We start from the raw sequence: 5862 nt of genomic DNA, 5'->3' as shown, positions 1-5862 counted from the left end.
CGATAGGCGTCATATAGATCAAGTCAAGCATCAGCTTCGAGTTAAGATGCATTTATGCATACGGGGGTTAATGTGAACTTCACATAAGCATGCACTGATGCAGTTGTTGGGAGTGCCACACGTATGGCGGAATAGTAATACAAGTTGGAATATTGATTATTCATCGGAGCAAATGTTTCTTTGCATTCACTCCTGAGTTCTGAACTTGATGTGTTTCTTTCATACTTACTTGGCAGGAACAGTCAAGTATCCTGTCAACGCCACAGCTCGGCCTGACAGGACTAAAGAAGGGATGATTAAAGACATTGCTGAAACGCACAGAAGTGGAGTGAATGTTCGGGGAGTGAAGGGGCAGTCCCCTTTGATTAATTTTGGGGGATTCGATGTTGTGTGAAGCTTCAGCCCTGATTGCATGCACTGTGTATTGTTTGGTGTGACCCGTCAGTTTATGGAGTTGTGGTCATCTGGTGTTGGGGTTTCATATTACACCGAATCACCACATTGCATTAGCAAAATTGATGAAAGGCCATGTGCCATAAAGACACGTCAGTGTGTCACACGCCCGCCGAGATCTGTTCTACTGAGAAAGTTTTGGAAGGCGAGTGAGTGGCAGGAGTGGCTTTTATATTTATGCCTTGTGTGTGTTTATGGGATGTTGCCAGGCAACTACAACAAGCACTTCAGCCTGCTGGTAAAAGCAATGTATACCTCCTACTTGAAGATACTCTCAGCCGAAGGCATAAGTCAGAGCACGAAATGCCTCGGGCAATTTGTTCTTAAAGTTCAATTACTTTATTCCAAAAGGGAAATGACATCAAATGTGCATTTATTGCTTCACCTTGCAAAAAGTGCTATAATGCAAGAGCCACATTGGGCACACTCTTGCTTTGTTTTTGAGGTGGAAATAGGCAAGATTAAGAAGTTCATTGCTTCTGTAAAGGGGGTGCCTCATCAAGCGATGAGCAGAGTGCTAATGGCTAACAAAGTTGGTGCACACAAGGCAGCTGCAAGTCGCCAAGTTAAATACTTTTTGTGCTGTGATTTGAGCAAGAAAGAGTTACTAGCCCTTTTGGGCAAACCAAGGCCCGTCAGCGTGCCTTTCGTAGATTAATTTAGGCACAAGCCCCCCAGCAGATCATTGGCCCTGTTGAGGAACATGACAGAGTTTGCATCTCTGGGCACGTGTTCCACAGCGAATAATATCAGAGGCCTGACAGAACTGACTGAACAGCTGAAAGACTGCCAGACATTATCATCATCATCAGCAGCAGCAGCAGCAACAGGCAGTAGCCTATTTTTATGTCCACTGCAGGACCAAGGCCTCTCCCTGCGACCTCCAATTACTCCCTGTCTTGCGCTAGCGTATTCCAACTTGCGCCTGCAAATTTCCTAACTTCCTCACTCCACCTGGTTTTCTGCCGTCCTCTACTGCGCTTAACTTTTCTTGGTACCCATTCTGTAACTCTAATGGTCCACCGGTTATCCATCCTACGCACTACATGGCCTGCCCAGCTCCATTTTTTTCTCTGAATGTCCATTAGAATATCGGCTATCCCAGTTTTCTCTCTGATCCACACCGCTCTCTTCCTGTCTCTTAAAGTTTGGCCTAACATTTTTCGTTCCATCGTTCTTTGTGCGGTCCTTAACTTGTTCTCGAGCTTCTTTGTTAACCTCCAAGTTTCTGCCCCATACGTTAGCAGCGGTAGAAGGCAATGATTGCACACTTTTCTGCCAGATGTAGAGACTGCCAGACAGTATGCATGCGAAGATACAGCATATTGTCTCAGGGAGGTGCAGCGACAGAAAGAGAATTTACTTTGTATCGAAGAGCTATGTTGGTTGTCTGTTTTGGCACAACACACATTTCAAGTGTTCAAAAGTGGGTGGCAGAGAAGGTCATAGAGATTGACAGTAAAGCAGCTACATGCCTTTGGGTTGAATGTGATGGAAGGCAATTTTTTTTGCTATCTCGTCAGTCGTTTCCAGTAATAAATTTTGTACTTAACTTTTGTGTACGTTTTGCTTTTTATGAAATAATTTTATAGGCGCCTTGCAATACTTTTTCTTCATAAGTGTGAACACACTAGAGTAAGTGCGATGTATTTTCATTATTATATTACTGCGCACATTTTTGAATAGAAGACTAAAAATAATGTGATATATATCCTCCTGACTTCCGGGTTGGATTTAGGTTCACAAATTTTCCCGAAACTTTCAAGATATGATGTGTAGACAACAACGATGAAAGTGACGCTTATTATTTTAGTAATGTCCATGGTTTTAGTATGGTATGATGTCCAATATATTGGACACTGGAACTTTATCATGTAAATTGTGTAGTGGGCTTGCAGCAACGCAAAGCTATTTTACAGAAGAAAATTGTTACCAATGCTGGAAGAACCATTTAATTATCAACATTTTACAAATATCGAATAAAATATGAAGAAAAGTGGGACCTAATTTCTGGCCCTAACTGGGCACAGAAGAGCCCGCGGAATCAGCGATAGTGTCATCGTCGCTGTCCGACGAGTCGAGGTCTGACGAGCTGCCCTGGAGTATCTGCTCTATCGTGTCATCCGACACACGAGGCCTGTCCCCTGAACAAAAAAGGAGGCACTTTATCCATGCACACCATAAAAGAAAATTGGGTACAGTGCCCTTGGTAAACTCGGCGTTAATTCAGTTCTACTCAACGTGAAAGCTGGGGAAGTGCGAAGCAGTGATTCACCGGTGTTTGCCTTGTGTTTTCTTTGTGTTTATCCTGTGTTTATCTTGTGTTTAGCAATCCATCATTCGTTTTAACACCTGTGCTAAGGCACAACTAGTGGGAAACCGTCACGCACATGGAGCCAAAGCCTTTGCTGCGCGTGGCCACGATGACATGCAATCAAATTATATGATTTTAATGAATTTCACGAGTTTATTCTAATTATTGGGCTTAATGCTTGATTATTCTGATTCATGTTAGTTTATTTTGAACCGGTTTTGATCAATTCTGCACTTGTTTTGACTGTGTTCTTGCACGTGACCACGACATGACACGCAGACAGCTCGGGCTCCTTGCGTGCTTCGCACTTCAAAGACAAGCAAGCACAAAGAAACGTTGCGTTACACCGAAATGAACGCGCGTTCAACGTACTGCACGTGGCATCCGTACATTCGAAATGACGGTCTTGAGTGCCCGTGTCCAATTTGTTGGACATGCAATATCAAATGACTAGCAGAAAAAAGCGAGCGTACGCGCAACTAAAAATTTCCGTTCAGCATACTCCCTGTATCATTACCTTTACAGTTAATCATAAATAAGACGGTAAAACGGTCAAACAATACCATGAACAACACTTACTTCTCCGGTGGTCGCAGTAGAAGGCCGCTCCGCTGAACGCCGCCATGTTGCCTCGTTTATTTCCGGATCTGTTGGCGCAACTTTGACAAAACTTCATAGATGGCACTAGTAGGTGTCCAAAATATTGGACAACTGGTGTTTACGGGGGAAAATACGCTGAGGACGGCATTGTGATGGAGTATTTGATGTCCAATATATTGGACAAATCTCCATAGCTGGAAGTCAGGAGGATATATATATATATATATATATATATATATATATATATATATATATATATATATATATATATATATATATAAGGAGCGCAGTGTTGACTTTGCTCATTCCTCAACACATTTTCCTCAATTGGGGCGATGCTCGTGGCAGTAGCCTTTCATACTTTTTTTTTCTTTCTTGTATTGCAACCCTTCAAGGTTGGCACTTGGCAAACGTGCTGAAGAGTGACAAAGGAACGGGGACAAGGTGGTTGAGACGCGTTAACAACCTTCCATTTAGCTATAAAAATTGAAGGGGTGCGCACGTTTGCACTGAGTAAATTTTTTTGCAATTAGTCGTTAATGCTTAGTTTGTATTAGGCGGCCTAGAGTGGTGTGTTTACAGGCTGACTGTGAGGCTTAGAACGTTTTATGCCATGCTTAGGAAATGCGTTGCAATTTATGCACTTCCACTCTTTCACCTCGAGTGTGCCACTGCAGCATGAAACTTCAACACTAAGAAACTTAATAACTGGAAGTTATTCAGAACCAATGACCGCGCTTTGTTACTACCTTCTGCCACTCTGACATCAGTGTCACAGTAGTAAAAAATGTTTTATCGTGAGGACTATTTCAAAGGCCACTGTACACTTTCCAGGCCAACTCTTCGATCAAATGTTGAGTGAAAATACAGAATTTACAGTTGTGCTATATTTTCTCTTCCTAGAACTTACATTCTGTATTATTGTTTATTCCCTTTTTACTCCTTTGTATAATAGACTACTTTATTCTGCTCGATCATGTTTGCTTTGTGGGTATTTTGTATGGTTTCTGCATTAATAATATTATTTCGCATTGTTTGCTATTTCATGTATTATTGTTTGTTTCTTTTGTTCGTTTCGTGGCGGTGTAATGATTAGTTTTTCGACTACCTCACAGGTTGTCCCTTTACAGCCCTGTGCTCTGGGACCTCCTCCTGTATCTTCAATTGTAAAACACATATTAGTAGCTCAATAAAACATGATTCTGATTCTGAAAAGCAAGCATATCTCAAGCCGTCCACGTGCATTTCACACTCATGTCAGTGCTGTACTTTCTAAAGATAGTGCTTTTTCTTCTCTCATAGGCTAAACAAATGGAAAAACTTCCCGAAGCGATGCTTGTGTCCATGATAATGTTTTCCCTGAAGCTTTGAGAAACCTCGCACTGCAACCAGTGGCATGAATATCTTTCTTTCCTTCTTTCTTTATTTGTTTCCATTGTTAAACCAAACAATGGCGGGTGCCAAGATAAAAACTTCAGTGAGGCAGCTTGAGGTGCCCTTAGCCGTGGAACACCCTTTAAAACTATTTCCATCATCTTTGTTACCTACTTATATTTTTTTGTAAGTGGTTGTTCTTTGGTATATTATGTTTGCATTGAGCAAAATGTGTTTTGATGGTCTGTTTCTCATGTATGAGCAGTATTTAGGTACCGTTTCTTTCGCATTGTATATTTTTGTATGGCTTTAATCATGTAACCCCTGCTGATGTGCCTTGAGATAAATGAATAAACTATTAGATGAATAAACATTTTATGCTATCATCTAACACGTCACGTACGTTTTTTCTTTCACATATTAAATAGAGAGCCTGAAGCGTTCAATCTCAATGTGCAGACTGCTTCCAATAAACCTCACAAAATTATGTAAGGAAACAGTTTCTCCAAAGAAGTAAACGAGTTGCTAGTTATGAATTGTGCATATCGTACAAAACAAAGATGTGGTGGCACACGTACAAGAACAGACAAAATTACATGTCTTGACAGAGGGCTGGCCCCTTCAGAAATTTGACAGATACCTTGTCTTCGATCAAACTAAAGATATTTGCGCCTGTACTGCTATTCTACTTGCTCCCACAGAATCGAAAGTGCATGCATATATATACAGCGATGACAATGTATGCTGGTTAGCAAATATTAGATACATTTCACACCCTCTTGTTTCGCAATAAAATAATGTGCACTTTTTCTTAATTCGAATATGCTAAAATCACTCAATGACAACTTCCGTAGAGCATGTATCAGTTCCATCTAGATGTATGTGAAGTACTACTTTCATTATAGGAACAACTACTATCCATTCCGAGGTTCATTAATTTGCTCAATAAATTGTTTTCCAGCTACGTCCTGCTCAATAGGTTCATAAAACCATGCTCCAATATGTTTCTACCGAGTTTCCCGCTGGAAAGCACTGTTCCGGTTGCTTTCAATTGTGTACAACAGTAGCCCTCTGTCTACAAAATGAATTTACAGGTTAGCTGCGTCATGTAAACTGGAGAT

At 41.1% G+C, this 5862-nt stretch overlaps 1 pseudogene; it reads left to right on the top strand.

Annotated features, from left to right (window-relative positions):
- Positions 1-208: 208 nt before the first annotated feature.
- LOC119431638 (uncharacterized) lies at positions 209-1909 on the top strand (annotated as a pseudogene).
- The last annotated feature ends 3953 nt before the right edge of the window (positions 1910-5862 follow it).

Source organism: Dermacentor silvarum, chromosome 10 (assembly GCF_013339745.2).
Source record: "Dermacentor silvarum isolate Dsil-2018 chromosome 10, BIME_Dsil_1.4, whole genome shotgun sequence".
Lineage (NCBI taxonomy): Eukaryota > Metazoa > Arthropoda > Arachnida > Ixodida > Ixodidae > Dermacentor > Dermacentor silvarum.
This window is presented reverse-complemented; position numbering and strand designations above follow the sequence as displayed.